At 36.9% G+C, this 24,264-nt stretch overlaps 1 protein-coding gene across 9 annotated transcripts in view; it reads right to left on the minus strand.

Moving 5' to 3' along the window:
- The window catches only part of SOX5 (SRY-box transcription factor 5), a 960,947-nt gene that overhangs the window by 695,094 nt on the left and 241,589 nt on the right, over positions 1-24,264 (minus strand). For all 9 annotated transcript variants that reach the window (XM_034644599.1, XM_034644605.1, XM_034644606.1 and 6 more), the window contains one exon: positions 273-369. The gene's annotated coding sequence lies outside the window, so the exon portion shown is untranslated. The remainder of the gene's footprint in view (positions 1-272; positions 370-24,264) is intronic.

Raw genomic sequence — 24,264 nt, forward strand, 5'->3', positions numbered from 1 at the left:
TGTATCTCATTAAGAAAATGAAAATAAAAGAAATGTTGCTATCATCTGCCAGTTTAGAGACATTACCTTCATAATGAGTTTCCAAATTACAATTACAAATCCAGTTGTCATCTGAATATAGAAGACTATGTACTATAGTTTAATATGCATATGCTATATATTTAACTTATAAATTAAAAATAAGAAAAGGCATATAAACTTTCATTTTTGTAAAGCAGCAAATGTAGTAATTGATTTTACAAAGGTGTGTATTATGTATTTTATGAATATACCTTTTTCCTACCCAGTGCAGTGCCAAAATTCTCTGTTCAGCTTTCAGAATCTTGTAAACAGATTCACACAGGAATTGTGTCATCAGCAAGAGGAATGCTAGAAAAAATAAAAATGGGCCATTAACAGTGCATTGTTCCATTTTAGTAAATGTATCAACAGAGAACTATAGGAAGCAGGAGATGTCCAGAGTTTATTTCCAAGGTTTTCAAAATAAATTTCTATATGTAAATTTACATAAATGCATATAATATATATATAAATATAATAAAGTTATTGTTTATGGGAAAAGAGGCATTAATTTGACACTTTAATGCTACCAGAATTAATCTAAAAACATATACACATATAAATTACATTACATGCATATATACATATGTATTAATCTCCTCAGAAGTTGTTCGTTTTCTCTAATTTTCACGTAAACATCCTGCAGATACTTTAGGAAAGGCAACATTAAGATAAATTCTTAGTTCTCGGAATGATTTATGAGAGATCTTCAGGTGTTCTCACAGTTCCTTTCCTTGATTCCATTCAAACGTGTAACAGCAACGGTCAGCATGGTAACTGCTTAGTGGGAGTCATTCCACAATCTCTACATTCACATTTCTTGCTATATGTCTCTAGGACTGTGCTGCCTAGCTCAACTTCAGAAATACTGCTCTTGCCACTTTCATGAGTGAATAAAAGCTCTGGCTTGGTCACCCATTTCCCCAGGCTGGACAGAAACGGCCTCTGCTACTCAGCTGAAATTCCTAAGAATCGGACTTCTGAAAGCAGGGAACCCATATATGGTGGTATGGCCACAACCTTGGTCCCAGCTCATTTTCTCAGTATTAGTTCAATTCAGGGAGATCTGAGTAATGCTTCAGTGTCCACTCTTACTACACCATTGATTATTCAATTTTGATAACAAGATGTATGGAATTTGAGTATTTTTATTCCCATATGGTATCTATCTGAAGCATCATGGGTAGGAAGGAATTTTACTTCATTCCAGTATCAGAACTTTTGCTAATAAACAGAAATACAAAAGTCGCCACCATGATGAAGGCTTCACATTATTGGGGTGCCTGGATGGCTCAGTCACCTAAGCCTCTGAGTCTTGATATCAGCTCAGGTCATGATCTCAGGGTTCTGCATGGGGCTCTGTGCTCAGTGTGGAGCCTGCTTGAGATTCTCCCTCTCTCTCTTTCTCACATGCCCCCTCTGCCCCTACCCGGGCTCTCTTTCTCTCTCTCTCTCAAAAAAAAAAAAAAAAAAAAAAAAGGCTCCACATAATTTCATTAGTTTGCTAATTATCCCATTGGAAAGTATTCCAAAATGAAAAAAATTATTAAAAATTTTGAAAATCAGAAATTATACTGCTGCAGTAAAATAAAGGTTGTCTATACATAGTCTGCTATTAGAAGGAAAAAAAAACTTCTTTTCATTAAAAATATTACTAAAAAAGTACCCCAAACTCTACTTTTTTTTCAATTAAGTGAAATGTCACATCTGACCAAATAAAAAGACTACGCAGAATTTACTTAAAAATGAAACAAATTTTGCCATATCCTGTATGTTGGCAACACAGAAATATACAGGTGGTAATTTTACCCACAAGAGGGAGCCTGTATTTTTACATTTTTGTCACAGAACTTGAAAAACTTGAATTAAAATATAAAATTCTAAAAATGTTTGTTGATAACATATTCTTTATGTCAGGTCAATTTTTGAGAAAGTCAAACTTTAGTTGGCATAATTTTATTCCACCATAACATACAGTATGTCAGGTGATTGGAAATATAATCAGAATTCTTAAAAAGTTCCTACCTATATTATAATTTCTTTTCATATATAAGAAGGAAAATGCAACTGCCAAAGCAGCCTAAGAGAAAATTCCTTTTAGGTGGCAGTAACATTAGTTGGGATAAATTGACTGGAATTATTATGAGTGCTCTGCACATAGAAGGGAAATGATATTTCAGTCATCCTTTTATCAGAAAAGAGGTTTGTGTAAACCAATAATTTTCTATGCATTTGTAGAACAGGAAACACCCTATTTAAAAAATTACTGTGATGGCCTTTCTCACTAATATTACTTAAAACTTGCCTAAGAAAGGATATAACTGGCATAACACCACAACTCTCCTTTATTAGAGTTAAGGATAAAATTTTTTTCTTTAACAAAAAACATAAGCTTTATTCCTTCATATTCTATGATCTCCCTAAACAGTATCGTAAATTACTAAGACTTTCCAAATAAATATGCTCTAGGTTTTGTAAAAATAAAATGCATTCATCAACTTAAAAACTACCTTATAAAAACAAATTGGAGCAACTCTTACCAACCCAGAGTGATCTGCTCTATCACATTCAGAGACAGTAATAATCCAGCTGAAATTTGTTTTGTGATCCTTCATAAAGGGCAAGGAAGACCGATGACAAACTGTCCCTCTCCCCCCGAGTCCTCAGCTACTCCACCATGTTAAATAACGGGGCAGGGAGTTGAAGAAGAAGGGGTTAATCACCGTGCTGCTGTGCTTCCTCCTGGAATTCCAACCTACCCATTAAATCATTGTTTTTTCTCCCACTAGGGACTGTGAATCTAATGGACCTAAAATCAATACCTTATAAATGACATAAAAAAATATATTCATTTTATGGACTAATGTACCCTAGTGTCTGAATCCTATTTACACCCTCTACTTTAAAAAGGAACAACAGACCCCTTTCTGCCAGTAAAAGGTTACTCAGTCACTCTGGTGACATGCTGCAGAATGCACTGTCATACTAAAGTGCAGCAGGAGGCAAAGATTGGTGGCTGCAAACCTGCTATTGTAGAAACTTTAAACCTGGTGGGGCGCGCTTGTGTTAAGAAACACAATCAGGCAGGAGCTTGCAGGTCGCTTCCTAGAGCTCTCCATGCTCTGAGGTGGGTATGCAGGTCTGTTCCATTACCATGTTTCGTAACTGACAAAAAATTTTGAGTGCATCATATATTATATAATATTAAAAAAAAACAAATATAACTTCCATTTAATAGTGAATTCTATAATGACTGAAAAAACTGGATAAAAAATCCTGAAAGGCAGAAATGCTCATAATATACCAAAGAGGTATTAGCCAAGTAAACACAGTGTGAGATTACACCATGTTAAACCACAGTCATAGACCAGCTCTGGTGAGACCCAGGGCATTTCCTCTATCAGATGCAGCAGGAAAACAACCAAAAAAGATACATGACTATCTGTTGTTTTTGTTTTTTTTTAATGTATTAAGAAAATATATATATATATACTGATGGGAAGAGTTTATATTTACAGAATAGTCTTTAATGCAAAGGACCCACGTACTTGCTTCAAATGCCCTTCTTATCACTTACAAAGTACATGTTTAGCTTAACAACAAAAAACCCCTCAATTTACAATCTACTAGTAAATTTATTTAGAGATATCTTCTTCTACTTTTAGTATTTTTAAGACATCAAATACAAAGCAACCCTGAAAAACACAAAAATACCTGCAGTGCAAAGATAAAACTATGGCCAAAAAAAAAAGGGGGGGGGGGAAGAAGAAGGCTAAAAACTAAAGGAAGATCTATTTTCCTGAAAAACAAAAAACAAAAAAACATGGGTACAAATCAAAATAGAGAATAATGAACAGGAAAAGCATCTTGAAAACAGATACTTTTTGAGACAATTCTAGCAACAGGTCAGCCTGAGATTCCCTGTTCAGTTTTACTGGCTTAAAATCCATATAGTTATGAAATTACAGATTGAATTTTTTTTTTTAAAAAACCGTTGTTCTTTATTCCAATTGCCAACCGGAGCCATTTATCCCCTATTAGATAAAGTATAATAGACTCTACCGAAAGGGTCATTGGCCTTCCATTTAATGATATTGCCAGCCCCAATCTGCATTTTCCCGGCAATGTCCCTCAACACAGAATAAATGGCTGATCTCTTCACAATAACAGCTGATTTCTATTTATTAAGCTAAAAAGGTCACCATTTTCTACGGCTGGGCCGCCCTGCACTATTGATAATTTTATGCATAAACAAATGGCAAATTTGTGCCACATAAATATGCATTAGCAATTACTTTTTCCTCGGGCAACGCTCACCGCATGCAAATGTGTACCTCGAAGGGCCTGGTAGCTTTTGTTTTAGCTCTTGAACAGTGAAACAAAAGAGCACAATAAACAATTTTAAAATTGCCAATCAATAAGCAATGCAAATGCAAAGGTAAATGGCAAGAAACTTGCTTAGAAACAACAAAACAAAAAGTGAGGTGGAGGGTGTTGGTGGAAGGATTTTCTTTTTTATATTATTTCATTTTTTTCTCTTCCATAATGAAAACGCTAAAGTACTCTTGACACAGAACAGCTAGCGAGGCTGGTGCTAAGGCAGATGCCAGATGGGGAAAGTGGAAAATATACACATGTTGAGTAAACACACACATACACACATACACCCCAAAAGGGGGTATGGGAAAAACTGTGTTCCGATGTGATTTCAAATGCATCACCTATTCAAATTTCTGATTTTTCAATTTCAAAGATTCAGAGGATTTTAAAACTGGGAGGAGCTATGGAGATACATGGCCAAATCTTAATTCCACTGTACTGTGCTATGTTGTTTCCTAATACCATCTTCCTCAGACAAAGGGAATATACATGATCAATAAGGAGGATTTTTTAGGAACATGAGAAAAAGGAATAAATGAGGAATATATAAACAAGAGATCAAAACATCACATGCCCTGTAGATGTTCAGGATAAAAAAAACAAAAAACAAAACAAAAAAATCCTATCTCAGAACAATTCAAGACTAGTATCAGGACATCAAGATTGGGAGATAAGGGGCTAATAAGGTGAGAGGCAACAAGTGTAAGGGAGCCTGGGAAGAAAAATAAGTATTACCTAATTTGAATATGAAAACAAATGGTAACTCAAAAAATGTTGGTATTTTTTAATAAAAAAATGAACTTTAATAAGATTTTTTTTTAGTGCTATCTATCATGCACTGTTTTAAGTGCTTCATACACTTAGATCCACTATGCTTGACCTTCACAGAAACTTCGACAGGTTGGTACATTTCATAGCATGGAGGAACAAATAAAAAGGTTAGAAAACCTAACCAGTTACTTACAGCAGTGCTAGCTCTGGGCTTGGGACCCAGTCTGAGGCCAGCACCTGCAAGCTTCACTGCTGATTAAGACTGCCAGGTACACTGAGAACACGCCATCATCTTAATCATTCGGGGACAGAAGCACACTTTCTGATCCCCATTTTGATCTTTATATAATTAAAAGTTTTAGTATTATACAAAGGATGAATACATACTAATAAGAAAGTAGTAGAGAGAAATAAATATTCTTGGTCTAAATGCAAATAAGCAAACCTGAACATCTAAAGTTAACATGTAGCTCTGTCCTCTCAGAGCCAAGATATTCTTCAAGGGGGCCTCTTAGAATCCTGATATAGATACTAAAAGTCAAATTCTTTAGAGAAGACTATGAAACTTCTCCTCGCAGTACTGTCCCCCTGATAATTGCAGAGTTGGAAGATCAGGCCTGTTGTTAGCACGCTGAGTGCCTTTTGTAAGTAAGAGATAGATGCCCCCTTAGGTGGGCCATTCAGAAAACGCATTACCTATACAACCATACAGCAGGCCCTAAAAGAGGTTTTAAAGTTTTCTTGGTTAGAAAAGTGTTATTTCTAGTATTAAAACCCACCTTCTTTAGAGATTTTTGAGAACCAAGTACCCACTTATTAACACAAAATCAGTACAGATTCCAATATGATAGTAATATATGTTAATTCTAATAACTATATAACAAGCGTACTCCCATTTTGCTTTGTTTTGTTTTAATTTTCAGTCTTCATTGCTGAACATATAAAAACTTGAGTATGGTTTTTCTTATTATCAAATACCTGCAATAAATGTGTGCCAAAGACCATTACTATGTAATAGGCCAAAGTTTTAATCATCATCATTTCCTTGTCCAATTCCTTACTCTCTATGCAAGGTAAAGATTTCCACTGGTATGTTATATAGACATCGCATTATCCAAAGGCTCAATGTGGCAGAGGCTGGGTCAAATAATCAAATTCTGTGCCCTGATCCCACTCTTAGAGCAACAAAATTAGGTTTAGTTAGAGGACACATTTGAGGGGTTCAGAAACTCAAAGTGAGTACAGGAAGTTCTAGCTAGGACTCTATGTGCATGGCAGGAGGAAAGTCACAGCCTCATCTGTCCTGGTAACGGGTCTGCCAGTCTCTTCGCTTTAGATCCTTTCTTTGCCTGTCTCCTGCCTACTAATCTTGATGCGGGCTAACATCAGTGGGACAAGCTTCCCAGACTCCCCTGGCAGTTGGCTTCAAGGTGAGTTCCGCTTATGGGAACAGACTGGACATGACGTAAGGGGGAGTACACCATGGTGTGCATGCTCATGGGTGCATGTATGCATGAGTGTGTGTACGTGAGCTAATGTGCCTTGGGCTCTCTCTCTCTCCTTCATTTACTTGTTAAAAAACACATTATCAGACACTTACATATTCAATATAGAGACACAAGGAAAACAAACCCCCATCAACTGTTTCCAAGCTTCAATATCTATCAACTCTCTGCTGTTTGAAGTTCTCCCCCTCTTCTTCCGTTTTACCAGGTCTCTCAGGCAGGAGCCCCATCACTCCCTGGCTCCACTGCCTGCTAGACAGGTCCTCATGGTTTTAGCCTCCCTCCAGCAGCCTTGGGAACCCTGCTTCCTGTTTTTGTCTCTAGCATAAAGGTAGTAGTAACTTTTTGCTGAACTCTAGGTTGCTATTACAATTTATCATTGTAAATGTGTAACAATTTTTCAACATTACATGCCCTTTTTTAAAATAATCACAGTGGTTCCTTCTTGCTTGGACCCCTGACCACATAGGGTGCTGACTTTATTTTACTTTTTATAACCTACTGGAGGAACCATTATTTATCCTTTACTCATAGTGCCCTTGAAGCAGGTCAAAGCCACCGGAAGTATAGGACCTTTTCAATAGCATGCTGGTCCAATACTTGCCATGCCTGAAGTATGGCCCCTATATGTAATATTCATAATGTATTCATGTACCAGATGAGCTATTTGTATTCCATATCTTCTGTCAATTACTTACTGATATCCTGTTGTTTTATTGACTTGTCTGACTCTATGGGCCAATGAAAGCAACAGAGACCTACTATTGCTCCTGGAAATTCTACCCACTGCCTAACATCATGGGAATCTGCTTAGGCTATTTTAAGGAGGTAGCTCAATCTGTCATGAAAATACATTTTTCCAATGGTAGATGGCAGAGACTAGTTAACCGAGTTTCTGTCTTAGACAAGACATGTTTAACATACAGGCATTTGTTTATTCATAACAAAACATGACCTTCTGATGTTAGGAATGAAGACAAATGCATGTGTGTGTACACACACACGCACACTCACACACTCACATGCACACCATAAAAATGACTGATGTTAGATGGCTCTTACAAAATTACACTTTGAAAAATTATGGGACTATGAATCAAACATATAGATTAAATTTCTCTGAAACAGACATGTGCTTAATAATTAATGGGAAAGGATACAAATAATATTTATGATTTTAACTTACCCAAAACACTTGAATAATTATGCAGTAATCATATAGCTTGATGAAGATATACTTACCAAATGTGAACTCTAATCTGTGAGGAAATTTTAAAATATATAAAAAGATCTTAAAATTGAAATGATGGACTTAAATCAAGCTGCACTTTAACCTACTTGAATATAAAGTCTTGTTATAAAACTATTCAGACTAAAGAAAGTTCACAACACTTTGCAATTTTTAGTGGCAGCAATCGCTATGCAAGCAAAGAACCAGAGGCGGCAGTGGAAAACAGTAAACACAGTTCCTAAGTGCAGAGTGTCCAAATCAAAGTTAGGTAAAACCAATGATCAAGGATAAGACAATTATTTCAAATATTGGTTCAGAACTGGTTTCTATCCTAGAAGTAACAGACTCCATAAGTACTCAACATCCAGAAAAAGTCAATCAGAAATACAGTGGCTATGACAAGTGTGCCAAGTCAGATACACTGAGAGGATATATTCAGATTGAAAGATCAAATGTAGGGGTGGGGGTGGGGTCTATCGTTAAGTACAGGAAGAGACTGGAAGGGTTGCCATCTGGAAAAGTGTGGACTGGATATATTATCTCATGGTCCATACAAAGGACAGGGTGTTGTTTTGGGGTTTTGGTTTCTCAGCCGGGGTATGGAGAGGTAGATTTCAGTGCATTGTGAAAAACAACTTTTTAAAAAAGAAATGTCCAACAGTAGGATTCGTTGGAGCAAATCATTTATTTAAATGATTTAGGATTTAAGCAAGAGCTTTGGATTCAGACAGAATGGGTCACTTTCTGGCTTTGCTGCTTACTATCCAAGTGATCTTGGACACAGTTGCCTAGCTTATGTAGCCTTCGCTTTTCTCACCTGCAAAATCTCCCAAATGTATTCTATACTGAGGAAAGGTAGATCAAGCAGAGACTGCAGGACCATCTGTCAGAGGTCCAAGAACAGGAGTTCTGAACTAAATAGTACGTTAGATCATGTAGCTTTTAAGTTCCATTCTAATCTGGTACTAAATGATTCTATTTCTCAGAGATCAGGCATATGTTTTTATATAATTCCAGGCAAGGAAGGCCAGCACTAAATATTTAATAGGGGAAAAAGTTTGTGGCAATTCTGCATTATTAAAAAGGTTTAGCATAAGGTAAAGGATATTCATTTTTGACCAAAAAAGATAAAGCTATTATATAAAATATAAAGCTATTACAAAAAACTCACGATGGATTTTTAGTTAATAAAAGGCACATAATATCATAGATCAGATACAAGTTTACTTAAATCAGCAATATCTCTTTTTCAACAAATTTACAATATTCACTTTATTTTCTCCTTTTTAAAGTCTCTAGTTACTTAATTTATAGATACTCCTTGGTTACTGAGGAAACATAAACAAAGTACTTATGCTTTTTGAACACTGAGTGCTGCTTCCTTTCTGCCGTCAGCCAAGTCTTTCCACTACTCCTTCAACCGCGCCTTCTGTCCCAGCCCCTCAGCACATGGCAACCAAGAACACAGAAAAGTGAGCTAAGCAGGGCTAAAGGGCATCTTCAAAAGAAGTGATTCTCGAATCCCTTTTTGCAATGCCCTGGGGTTCCTCTGTTTATTTAAAGGAATGCTCTAAAATTTTCGAGAAATTCTTAAAACAAAATGATTTTTGCTTTTTCTTAACCTAACAATTAGAGATCCTTACCCTTTTCAAGGCATTTTCATTTACACTATCTGATTTGATTCTCACAGCAGCTCTCCAAGGTAGGTATGATAAGGAATGATTCTTCCCTTACAGATGAAAAACAAACTCAGACAAATTATGACTTGACCCCAAATCACAAAACAACAAAGCAGCAGAAAAAGGCAAGCACCCAAGTCCGATCTTCTCTCCTGTCCACCATGCTCTGCAACAGATCACATGCAGTACTTTAGGCATTGGCAGAGAGGTCATTTTGAAATCCCTCAAACTACCGAAGCCTAAATTTACTTCTGAAGCTGTGAATATTCATCAGGCTTATGCCATACTCTCTATTGACCTTCTCATTCACTGATTGAATATTCCCACTTTTAAAAATGGGACTAGCACAGTGGTTCTCAATAGAGGGTGATTTTTGCCCCCTAAGGAACATTCTGTACTGCACTGTCTGCAGATATTTTTAACTGTGACCCTGGGGGAATTGAGGGGGTGGAGGTAGAGTGGCTACTAAAGGGTAGAGGCCAGGGACGCTTCTAAACATCCTACAGGTAACAGAATAGCTCCCTACAACAAAGAATTACCCAGCCCATAATGTAAATAGTGTTGAGGTTGAGAAACCCTGGATTAGCAGTATTTTTATTTAAGCCATCTGTTTTTGTCTCTTATTTTTGTTACATAATCATAATAATGCTTTCAGAACGTAACATTTGCTGAGTACTAATGATTGGTTTGGCATAAGGCTATAAGCTCTTGCGTAGTCACTAATTCCACAAAATGCCCTGTGCCTTAATCTTTGCTGTTTGACAATACATTGAACAGTGGTTCAAGTGACAGAGGTCACCATTACTGAGATAAATGGATCATAAAATAATTTGCCATGGTATTTATAACACTTTGCTTATAAGAATGTTGAAAATAAAGTGATGCAAATGGGGAAAGTCAGAAGCATACATTTTGATAATATGAAATGAAAATGGAAATTTATTTGAGTTAAGGGAGTAGCCTTTGACTTTCCTGTTATGTATAGCATACACCAAAAACTCACAACAATGCATATCCAATCTTAAAAATGAATATGGTTATCTTTGTATGTGGCAAACTATTTTAATAAGCATTATAATAATTAGTAATGTCCTCCTTGCAGAAAAAGCTGTCAATTTTTGTACTTACCCTGTTCACATTCTTCACTAAAGCCAGAGTTCTCAACACTTTTTCCAATTGGACAGGGTCCAGGGTGCCATCTCTGGACTGAGTTCCAGTTTTTTTTTTTTTTTTTTTTTAGTAAGCTCTATGCTCAACATGAGGCTTGAACTCATGACTCCGAGATCAAGAGTTGCATGCTCTAGTGACCGAGCCAGCCATGTGCCCCAAGTTCCATTCTTAATTACAGCCAAATGAAAGACCTGATTCTGGGGTAGCAAATTCCTTCCATCACAAAAATGTCACATGGTATCTCCTATGAGGTATCCTGCTTCCTTACTCTTTACCTTTTGGTGTTCTCAAGTATGTTATCACTCTGAATAATGAATTAGGGATTTAGAGACTTAAACTTTTTTTAGTTCACATATCTCTTTAAGGAATCTGATGAAAGTTGCAAATCCATTCTGTAGAAATACTAATTTCCATGTTGAGAGACCATTCCCTGGGAGTCTCTGTCTCTTGTGTTTCTTTCCAAGTGAAGGCACCAACCGCCTTTCTTTGGAACTACCTTTTCGAGGATAGTTGTATAGAGAAAGCCAAAGATAGCGTCTTCCTCCAGAACTGGGGTAGGTATGTTTACGTCCAGTGTAAAAGGATAATGTCTCACTTAGTGGCAAAGGTTAGGCATGTTTGCTGCCCAATATAAAAGAGTCAGGTTCCCTAAGCTCACATCCCCCCCCCTCACCCAAGTGTAGGTATCCCCAGGCTGTCTTTGAATCACCACATGGGAATTAGGGCTTAAGGAACTGGTACAAATGCTAATCTTCTGGCTACTACAATTGCTGTGAGTGATAAACTATACTTTGTCACTGATCCAAGATCATCTGTCTTCTATCAGCATCCATGAAACTGTGGCAGGTAAGTCGATGTACTAGCTTGCAAATAGGGTAAAAATCTTAGGCCTGTCACAGTTCTTCATGCACACAAACAATAAGCATTTTAACAGATAGCCATTCTATCCCCATCTCCAAAATCAGAAGACTAAAAGTATCTTTTTATTTCTTAGTCAGTAAACAGAATGGAATGATCATAGATTCTAATACGTAAAAGAACCTTAAAAATCATACAATACAATGTGTATTTGATTTTAGCAATAATAGTAGTAATAGCATTATCTGAGTGCTTTCTATATGCCAGGCACTTTGCTAGGAGCTTAACAAATAACACTTCAATTTATTCAGATAATAACACTGATGATGCAGCCATTATTATCCTCATTCCACAGAAGGAAACAAAACTCTATATAAATTAAGTAATTTGACCAAGTCTACATAATCAGTCAATGTTGGAGCCAAGATCTAGGATATGAACCTAGCTTGTGTCCTTAATCACCTTTCTTTTCTGCCTCCCACTCTGAGCTACATGGTGGTGGTAAAAAGTCATGGCTCCTGCCCCTGAGAGGCACATGCTTTAAAGAGAGACAGAGAAATTAATAACCAGACAGCTATAATAGAATGCCTAAAGGGTTTTGACAGAATATGCACTAAGAAGGCACTCAGCCTCCCCTAGGAATAAGCAACAGTTTCCCAAACAAAAGAATGACTGAGACAAATCCTGAAGGACAGTTAGGAGGAGGCCAGGTGAAGAAGTAGGGGTAATCCATTTCTTGATTTTATCTGTGAGGAAACGGAAGACTAGACTCAAGGTCAAAGTCCCATAGATGCTTTGAAAAACAGGACTGCAGTCTGATGGCTGATGAATGTTCACTATCTTTTGCGATCCTCAAAGATTATTTCTCACTTTTTATCAGGACGTAGGCAATGCTCAGGATTATCTACTTTTTATGCTGTTGTTTTTCCTCTTTTATTATTTTTAAAATGTGAAGTCACTACGCATTGGGCATTCAAGGAAATAATATATGAACACAGTGTAATAAGGGTATCTCTTTGCTAAAATGGGCATAGAATATCACCAAGTGTCCAAAGGGTTAATAAATCACTTGGAAATTTAAATGTCATTTTCTATTAGATTTTATTGAAGGACTTATCATGATTATAGACAAAGTTCCAACAAGGTCAACATCAATGTTCCAAAGACATGAGCAGGTAAGCTAAAGAGAGATCAAATAAATTGTTTAAATGTTACAGCATAGGTAGTTCTCACGAATGTCTCTGCAACCAGTCTAACTTCCATTAACATAGTTAGAAACTCTCTGATATGAAGAAAATTACTATAACTTCAGATATTACTCTAAGGGGCTATTGCTGTAGAATAGAAATGAAGAGATGTAGATAAATCTGCTAATGTTCATCTTATTCACATAAAGTGTGCATATAGGAACAGAAAACAGAAGCAAGAAATGCAAGGAAATCATGCTCAATAAAAAGATTTGAGTCCAGTTGTAACACCTTCTAAGTTACAGGTATAGTACATTCACATAGATTTTGATAGAGATTCAATATGGTTCGGTAGACATTCAGAATCGGGAAGTGAGGTAAAAACGACTGTATTTATCCAAAGAGCAAATATTACCACAATATTCCTGGTTGGCCAGATGCTGACTAGTTAGGACCATAACACCACCACCACCAGCACCACCACCAGCACCAGCACATGTAGGCTCACTATCTGAAAGGTACTACTATGATCAATGGTTCCTGGGGAAAAATGGTGATGGATATTCTGTGAATATGCCCTGTAGCTGTCAGTGGTCTAGTGGAGGTGGGGTAACAAGAACACACAGCTAGATAAAAGAACAACTGTTCATCCAATAAACATTTAGGGAGTGCCTGTTCTAAGCAAGACACCGTGATAGGCTGACAACTAAAGAAATCCTAGTGGAAGGGGCCCATGAGGCTTGGAACTAAGGAGAAGAAGTGCTAAGGGTTTCTTGCATTTCAAATATGGTTATTTACAGTCCTTACCTGAGCCAGATGTGAGCAATGGGGACGGGTTACCAAGATCAATGACAGTCAAGGATCACAATCACTGACATCAATATTATCAGTATTATTCAATCTCATCAAACCAAGGGATTGTTTTAGGAGCGAGTGAAAAAACTGGATCTTGTTCAACAGCATTTGACTAAAAAGGAAACTAGTGCTTGAGGGTTAATTACTTACAAACCACCTAAAAGTGCACAAATAAAATTCTGACTGGGATTAAAAAAAAAAAAAATACCATCACACTTAGGATACTCTATTAATTCAAACAAATCCCTAGTCATGTGACAAATGCTTTTCAATATTTAAAAAAGATCTGAAAATATGGCTTATTCATCACAGTTTTAAACCAGTATAAGGACCATCAGATACATGGCATTTATCCAACTGTTGTAAAATGTATCCTCATTAGGGGAGGATACAAGTTTTGTAAGGCCCGAAACTTACATGATTTAGGATGCCCTCTTTAAAGAAATACAAAATTATGACCTATTCATATCAGCCATAATTTGTATGGAGTAGAATTATGCACAGAGAAAATTTTTTAGGGAGACTTAGAGATATAAGACAAAGATATTTTAATCTTTCCAGTGGTAGAGTTGATAGAATTTTATCGTTGTCTTTGTTGTTAGAGACAGTTGAGAGAAAAAAAAAAAATCCTTTCATCTTCGCAATGTGTTTTTGGTAAAGTAATGTAAAATTTTCAGACCATGTCAAATTTTGGAAAACCTTTCTGAAGTTTCTTATGAGATACGGGATTTGGAAGATTTTTCCAGAGGCTAGCTTCTGGTTCTATCCATTCAAACCCAGTTTTCCTTCCACCAGCTGCATGATGTCAATGTCCAGTGACACAGGAGAAACTTGCTGTTACACAGTCAGGTGAGGCAGCAGCCGGATCATTCCTAGTAGCCACGCCCATCCGGCACAGCTACTGATCACGTAACCATAGACGGAAATGAGTGTGGATGACATACATGAATCCCGCTCAACCTAAACGCAGTGTATCTCCAAATTTATTTCCCTTTACCTGATCCCTCAAATGCCCATGCCACTCTAGCACTGCAGGTAAAGGTGAAAAGTGATAGAGGGGAACCTGCAATATAAACAGATAGGGGTACTAATCACTTTGGCAAATTTAATGAAAACATACCCATGCGATCACCTTAGTAGGACTCAACCAGAGCCATGGAATGAACTTAAGCTTCACTTGCTTCAAGGAAGACCTGGCTCTGGTCTTCATCAAAGCTTTTTTCATTTTTGTGACCTCAGACTTCAGGTGGTTACACTGGCCGTCGGTTATATCAGTTAACATGAACTATTATGTTCTGTAAATCTATTATAATTGTTCTTGAAAACTTACTAGGCTATGGCTGTATCTACAAAATGAATCCTCAGCATCCTGTGCGAATACCCCTGGGCCCACCATCAGAGATGGAAGAAGGATATGACTATCTCGAGGACTCAGAAGTGGTATACATACTAAAATAATGATGAACCGAAAAAGGGGGGGAAAGGAGAAGAAACTTCACGGACTGTGTACTTTAGAGACATACATTAATATTCCAGAAGGCAGGCATTTGTAAACCAAAATTGGCACTAGCCAGACTGTACTGACTTTCTACTTTCATCCTAATTTTTTTTTTTTTTAAGCCAAGGAGAGTAATACCACCGCCCTGCTGACACAGCATATCGATCCTGGTTCCTGAAAATTGAATTATATTCGTCTACTTCACTACTAGACCTGGGTTGTGTATGTAAGTTCTTTAACATTTCTCTTCCCCTAATGGCATAAATTATCACATCTAGCTTATTTCTTGTGATTGTCTTATAAGTGTCTAGTGAAATAAAACACCATGACAGAACAATAAATAGGAACGGAATGGAAATCGCTACAATAAATGGTAAAGTGCCATTTTTAACATTATTCTGACAACCTTAAGCCCTACAAAAAATAAGATATAGAAGTCGCTCCTGTAAAAGCATCAGAAATGCATGTGTTTGAAACTGCAGTTTCAAAATGCTAAACAGAATTCTGATGTAGGGACCCCACAGAATTTGATCAAATGTATCCATCTGTTCATCTTCATGTAAATAATGCTCACACAACCAGTGCTGGGACCTCTTCTAGGACAGTCCCTGAGACTTTCATTACATCTGTCACTTCCCCTGTTTACAGCTGCCTCGTCAGTAACTCATGGGGTTTTCTTCCTAAACATTCAAACAGCACCAGGAAAAAGTTATTTCCATATTTCTCCTCTCTCTGCCTGATTTCTGCCTCAGTAACTAATATTAATATCCAATGTAATACGCTCCTCATGGAAGCATGGAAACACTTCAAGAAAGCCCTCTGGTTTTTCATTTCCGCTTCTTGAGCCCTGAGGGGACTATTTCATAAGCAAATGTGAACGCCTCCAAGCAAGTACTCACACTCTGAGAAAGAGTTCCTCTCACACTTACTACCTCTCACTTGTGGCACAAGAAATGGAGTTATCAAAATGCACAGTATCCGACCATTTTAAACAGTCTACACTACTGATGTCTCTAAACAAATCTCTAAGAGGGAAACAGCAGTCCCGTTAACCCTTGCCTGTGGTTGGATTAGATTGTTTCAGTGGCTGTATGCTAGTGAAGGCAACCATGTTTCCCTGAAAATAAGGTGAACTTCCTGCACACAACATGGTTCAGTCCTAGCAGAGGGAAGAAGCAGGTGACAGTCAAATTAGGGAAATCTAATACATGGAAACTGACCTATCATTGCATTTTCTGTGTTCTTTCCTCCTCAAGAAAACAGCATCGTGTCTTACATCTCCAAAAGGTAAAATATGGAATCCCACTGACACAGTGTAATGAAAGAGCCATGCATTCCCAAGTTTTCAGGATTTTACATTTAGTAATGATAAATCTTCTCCAAAGGTTTAGCACAGATATATTTAATCGTAGATATGTCTCCATGTGTGTCTATATGCATACATGTACATATGTATGAACTTATAAGTAAAAGAAATTATGTATGTACACACATAACACACATGACACACTCACATTTCTATTTATTTCTTTTATTGGCAGCATTTTTTTCCTTACTAATTACTCTCTTTATTGCTGGAGGATCCCAGATCTTAGTAACCTCCTCTACAACTAACAAACACATTTCCTCCAATTCTCCATGGTTTAAGCACATTTATCTATTCAGAATCTTTGTTGCAACATAGAGAACTAAGCGGAAGAATGATTCATGTGCTAGCTCTTCAGATACCTCCAAATACTCTAACCCTGAAAGGTAAAACTGCGTGCATGGGGTACCTAGACTGAAGAAGTCTGAAGGGAAAATGTGTGAGCACTAAACTCTTTGCATCATTTGTGCTCACTAAAGGGTATTTTGCTCCGTGAAACTACTGATACTGGTGTTTATATGGTACTTTTCAGTTGTACATCTAATATGCAGTCTTCAGTCTATAAGAATCAGGACCTGTGTACAGCCATCAGGCAGGCTGATTTTGTTAATGAACATTAAACATAAACCTTTTACCTGTTGTTTTATTTTGGGATATGCCTCATCTTTGAAATCTCAGCCACTTACAAAAATAAAGGAAGAAGAAATCTGAGAACTAACATGTCCTAAGATGGTTCTGGAAAAACTTCCTATCTTTCACCAACACCAAACAAACATTTATCAGAAACTTTATCACAGGACATTTAGCTTCTGAATTAGCAGAAATATCTCTTTGGAGGCTGATTTTATTTCTTTAAGATATGATCATCAAAATTCGCCTGCCTCATCTTTCTTCGTGATTCTTTTCAGTAGCAACACTGCAAAATAACTTAATGGGAAAAAGAACGGTTATGCTGTGATTGTGAGATCTCCCCACGGATAAATCAGGGAAGTCACCAACGTTTAAGACTATTTGACACCGAAATGCCCCTCTCCAAAACTCCGTGTCTTCAGTCAGGACACAAGAATTCTGAATAGATCAAGACATGGTTTACAGCAATCAGGTCCCGGACTGGTGCTTCTCATGCTAGCCTCTCCCTTCACCTTTGACATCATTGTCATGTATAAGTATAACCTGGATCTTTAAATATAATATCAAACTCCTGGATAAATAAGGAAAATATCTTTTGAAGATTTGAGAACCAACAGTTGTGGCATTCTCATCGTGATTTTTGATGATCCAACTTTCTGACAGTAGCAACCATGTAAAATGACAAGGCAATAAAAGCAACACGAAATCACTCTCCTATGCAACCAACATGTTCTCTAGATTGCTTTTCCTAACTAAGGCATTATCACTTCACAGCTCTAGAAGGCAAATCTGTACTCATCAGATATTGTCATCTTAAGAAAGAGTGGTTTAAAAAATGCTAAACCTTTTTATTTCTTAGATAGTATAATTTCTGCCACCTGGACACCCATCCACTCCACATGGGCCTACAAAGACAGACACACAGGCACATATACACCAACACGGCCCTGCTGTTACTCCCCAATTTACCTGTCACTCCAACTGCCAGGAAATTCACTGAATTAATAATTTTTTTTTGTATTTAACAGTCATAGACATAAAGGTAGTTATGCAAATTGTTTTACAGTTTTAACTTAGATGAGACTAAAATATAGTTTATATTCTTTCTTATTCATCTGCTTAAGTTTCTTCCTTGTAATTAAAATTGTGGATCCAAACTATAATTTGGTCAAAATCTCAAACAGTGACTGATACTTATTACCAAGGAGGCTTATCTAACATGATGTATATTTCAGAGGACAGCACTTAGGGTTTTTAAATCACCAGGTCTTTCTGTTCAAAATAATCAGTGTCAAGCTTTATCTTCTGCCGCCTTCCCATTCTCAAAAGTTTTTTTTTCTTTCCAATAAAACTAACTGTTCTTTCCTTTCTCCACCATCATGAGTTAAAAAGCAACCCAGCACAGGTAACTGGAAATGGGATTTCATTAACTACTACAAGTGACCACAGGCTAAATCAATTAAACAAAAGAGGTAAAATCTCCATGCTCTCCCTTAAATATTGCTAAAGCTACAGAACAGCTTAAAATAATGACCAGATTCTTCATAGCAAGCGAATGACTCAACAAGCCAAGAAGGTATGATTTCTTCTAAGACTGTCTGTTGTATTTTCATTGCATCCCCAGTGCTTCAGGTCAGGTCAAGGAAGACAGGAATGAGGGCACTGCGGAAACGCAGCATCGGTGGGTCTGGAACCGTGCGTGACTGCTCAGAACAGTTTCCTAAGGAAAAGAACTGCACAAAGGCTAACTCACAACCCCCTGCTCTTGCTTGTTTCCACTCTCTATTTCCTTCAAATTCTCACTTCCACATGGCTTTCGGATGACAGCTTCACTGTCAAATGAGCAGCAGCGGACCACACCACCCTCCATTAAACCTCACGGCTGTTTCCAAAACACCAACTTTTTTAATCGTGGCAATTTTAAGTTAAAAGGAACTGGATTTTAAAAGATCTCGCAGAATATTATCAAAGTTCGGTTCCAATATCAAGTCTATTAAAATGCATGTGCATTCTTAATATTCGAAAGAATAGTGTCAAGTTCATTTATTCCATGAAAATGAGTAGTGAAGCAAAAAAATTAGCTACGTAAAAATGGCATATTCACACAGTCTGTAGTTGTACCAGCAGCAACAGGATTAATAGCAGAGCAGTTGCTATGTGTTACACGTTATTTCTAGTACTTAACGTGTCCTTCTTCATTTAAATCTCAGAAAAATACCAGGAGGGGAATGCTTTGATTCACTCAGGTTTCACTCCTTCACACAAAAAGGTACAATGTTAACTTTTGTGTTGCTCATGAGTCCTTATCGCTTGTGCTATCTTTAATATTCTCCTACCGCGAATACTGGAGTAAATCACATTTCAATGGCTGGCCTGGGTAGCTTTGACTCCCAATTTCTCGATAATGTAAAAAGAGAATTTAGCAATTTACAAAGTGCTTCATATTTGAGGTTAAACCCTAACTTCAAATGTCAGGATAAGTCGAAAAAAATAGACCGAAGCCTGAAAGAATAAGGTTTATACAAAGTATCTCTTATTCTTGGTACCCAGCCCGGTAAGCATCTCCTATTTTAGGTGCTTTCCCTTTGTAACTGCAAGTCCTTATATTTGAGTACATTAAAGACCCTTAGAGATTATAGCCTATCAGGGGTTCACAGTTTACAACTTACTGCCTATTGTTTAAAAGATTTAAAATTTTCTGCACAGCATCTTCAAATCTCCAGAGAAAAGAGGCTATATAAATTCAAAATAAACAAACACTAGACAGTTTATGTGGTAGCACTTCTGATTTTCCTGATATGCCTTCCCAATTGACTCATGGCCACGATTTCATGTAATAAATTAATTTCAGAAAAAGAAAACTAATTTATCCCTAGTGAATGCCATTGTATCCTACTACATTAACTAAGTGCTTCCAAAGTTCTGCATCAAACAAGGGTTTATCTTTAGTGGCAAAAATTTATCTCTTCTGATTTGATGCTTATCATCTTTGCCTACCCTTGATTTTATGACCTCTTATCCTGCTTGCTACGCAGTATTTAATTTGCTAAGACTAAAGAGGGCATAACAACGCTTCATTTTCCCAAGACAATCTCAAAGATAAATAAAATTCTAGAGGAATTTTCCTGAAGGAACACACAGAAGTACATACTTTTCCTTATGAACTTCAGTGAGAAAGAAACAATGCTGGAATTTATGGTATACCCGAGAACCAAGTAAAACACTGCTGTCATCAACAATTTAAAACTCATTTTAAAATAATTTTTGCAAAAGCCACAACGTTATATCTTTAAAGGTTGACAGAAATTCTGAGACTGAAATCCTGCCAGTGGTAACTTCTGGGTTCAGAAAAAATAGAAAAACATGCCAGAAAGGGAAAAACCTGAGGAAGGATGGAGGGGAGACCCTACATAAGAATTAAAGTATACTGGAATTCAGATATATCTGCATTAACTATACACGTTAGCTAGTTACAGGAAGCCTTAAAAATGGTGTTAAATGCACCATCTGGAATCTTGTAAAATGAACTTTTACCTGATGGTTAGTGGCAATTTATTACTAAACACAAGAGAGATGTGTGAGCTATTCTGGACTCAAATAGGACATTATCCTTGCAACAAGACCAATATTCGCTAAGCAACATACCCACTGAGCAGTAAAACAGGCCACTGAAATTGTGGTGAAGACCCCACAGCATAATGGATTTCAGTCTGTGAACCAAGAGACTTTGTATTCCTTCTGTTAGTCTCTCCTCACAAAATTTTTCTTTCAGGAAGCCATCCAGTAATAGTTCTTCCAAAACTATCATCTTTCTTCAACTTTCATATTTGGTGTTTTAAAAACAGTATATTGCCTATTCATTTAGCCCCAAATTCCTAGGTAACTGATAGTCTACACATCTCGAGCTGTGAGAATCGAGCATTAAGACTGTAATGCTGGGGGAGATCAAGAATTCATTTTTAAATGTCTTTTTGCTCTACCTTATTGTCTCTGTACATATTTTATAGGTGTACATAGTAACTGAAATTTAACCTGTGTTTACCTACAATGTTGACCTCAACCTTTCAAATGATCCTGGTACAATTTTATATAGAAAATGTTCTTCCTCCTTCAGTGACACTACAAAATTCTGGAAGTAACAAAACTCCAGGGTTTCCAGACTCCTAACACTACCCTGAGGTTGTCCCAGTGCTCCCTGCCAGAAGCCAGCAGCTGCTATCACCCGCTGCCATGTGGAAGAACCAGAGACAAGAAACCTGTATCTCCACTTCCTAATTTGCCCCCAAATGAATGCAAAAAGTCGCTGTTGATCCCAACAGTCTAATGCCAATATTAGCTATTGAAAAAAGTATTCCACTTCAAGGGGCAATTTATTTCTCTGAGACCTATTCCACTTTGTACTGAAATGCCATGACAGCTGTCTTAAACAGTTGCCCAAAATGCCTTAAGTGCCTGCATTATTCACGGGAAGCACCAATCTCAGTGGATATATCTTATGATAACCATGACTATATCTCATGATAATGATGACTATATCTTATGATATATAATCATAAATGTATCTTATCATAACCATGAATTACACACTTTCCACATCTCCACAATTAAGTAAAAGAGCAGGGGTCAAGACACAGCTTTGTAGAAAGTTTCCAGCAATGCTAGAACAATTAGCTACTTTATAAAATACTGTTATAAAGCAAAGCAAGAAAAATATTCCAAATTCTTCAGTCCCTTGTTACAGCTTCTAACAATGTTTGGTTCTGACCAAGATACATTTACTTCTGAAGTTATTCTTTTTCTGTTATTTTTTAAACCAGTGTGAGTGAGCACATGCACACTTGCACAGTCCTGCCTGGAGGATGGAAAAAGATGCATTTTCCTGTCTCTGGCTACATGAAGTCAATAAGCCATGCGGATATCAGTGATAAATCACTGTGATCGAAGTTGATTTTAACACATCAAAAGTGTTTTTCCTCAGTGCTATTCTTAAGGCAATATATATCGACTAAATCAATTTTGACGAAACAAGAGTAATTTTTGTTATAAATTATATGCATACAATTAATCATATTCACATATGTAAATACACATTCATAACATCTTTATAAAATGTTTATAAAAACTTCACCATAATAAATCTTTTGTTTCTCTTTATTATTTCAGCCAAAAAATAAAACACTAAAATCCAACTGGTGAAAGTTCTCATCATTTTGGCATGGTTCCACTGAGACGCAAGAGGATTCCGAGATGTTACAAAATAACCTTAAGGTAGTTATTTCTATATTATATGTATGCAATCCTGTTTTCTCCACCTCCCTCCTTCTCTCTCTTTCTCTCTCTCTCTCACGCACACACACACACTCCTACATATGTATCTCCTTAAGGTTTGTTTAAAAGAAAATATGACAAAATAATATGTGTGTATTTATATGAATTTAGCATCATTTTAGGTTTATTCATAAATATCTTGATTTCCTGGACTGCTAAATATATCTGCAGAGGCTTATGGAAAACAGTTTTATAAAAGTATGTCTCACTACAATTTGTACTAAGGTACTTTGTAAGTAGAAACTTGGAAAATGTTTGCAAAGAGCTCCAAGGTATTGCTTCTTTTACTTTAAAAACTTGGTAAAAGTAGGTTCTAAAACAGAAAAATAGGGAAAGGTCATGTGGAGCTTGGAAAATTTTTCTAAGCATTACAAGTTTCCAAGCCATCGGTGCAGTTTAGAGAAATCCTGCCGGGTAATCAGAAAAGAGGCATTGCTTTCTCTGCTCAGAGTTTTGGTGTGGCTGGGTATTTAAGTTGCAGCCCACAAAAAATGGTAGAGAAAAATGAACTGCCAAGGATTTTAACACTGAAAGTGAAGAGAGAATACAACCATTGTTGCCCAGAATCAGTCTCCTAAAATGAGTGATTAACTAGGGACAGGGTCCAATGTGTCACAATGGGACATATCAAAAGCCATTATATAGGGACAGCTGATGACAACAGCTCTGAGTGGGGAAAATGAAATTGCTGACTTCACATTAGTTATGGGGGGAAAACAACAACAGTAACAACAACAAAAACCTAATTTTCTAAAAACAACACACTCAAAAAAATTGCACCAAATCTAAAAGTACACCAAGATTCTCTATGAGCTGGGGGAGCCAAACGAAAGAGCATACATAATACAAAACAAGGCTTACAAAAGAGGCTGTTTTTATGGCTAATATTATTAGAGAAAGGACACTACACACACACACACACACACACACACACACACACACACACTAAAGAGGAAGGTATAAAAGTATAATTCCCAGGCAAATTTTGTAGCCACATATGATTTTTTAAAAGATTTATTTATTTGAAAGACAGAGAGAGAGAGAGAAGGGTGGGTGGATGGGGAGAGGGAGAGAGAGAATCCTCAAGCAGACTCCCTGCTGAGTGCGGAGCCCAACACACGGCTTGATCCCAGGACCCTGAGATCATGACCTAAGCTGAAATTAAGAGTTGGCTGCTTAACCAATTGAGCCACCCGGGTGTCCTGCCACATACAATTTTTTTTAATATTAGCAAAATATGTGAAATCTAAACACATTCAATATAATTCAGATATTCATTGAAAAGACTGATTTATCTCACCCCAAAGTTAATAATAATACTATAGCATAGTATATTAATAGTATACAGTAGAATGAGAAAAATAAGAAGTTAGCCATGATGCTCATAGAAAGTCAAAAAGCACATATTTATTTACCCATTGAAAAACGTGAAGTAAAATATATTCTGCCCCTGAACAGTCTTCTTAAGTCACTGGGAATGAGGACTCCATTTATACTACAGTATGGTTTCTAAAAGAGAAATGAAGGCTAGTTTTCTTTGAAATACAGCAAACTACATGTATGTATAAATGCGAAGAAGTTTCATTGAGTTTAAGTACTATAATATAGGTATTCCAGATGTATTTCCTATAGTTTAAGAAAGTTTGAAACATTTCTCTTAATATTTGTATTAAATGGTTGTGCTTTCAGCACTGCCCAGGAACATTCCATGTAAGTAAATGAGGGACATCTCATCCCTTCTGCTAT

Source organism: Ailuropoda melanoleuca, chromosome 16, assembly GCF_002007445.2.
Source record: "Ailuropoda melanoleuca isolate Jingjing chromosome 16, ASM200744v2, whole genome shotgun sequence".
In the NCBI taxonomy this organism is placed as follows: Eukaryota; Metazoa; Chordata; class Mammalia; order Carnivora; family Ursidae; genus Ailuropoda; species Ailuropoda melanoleuca.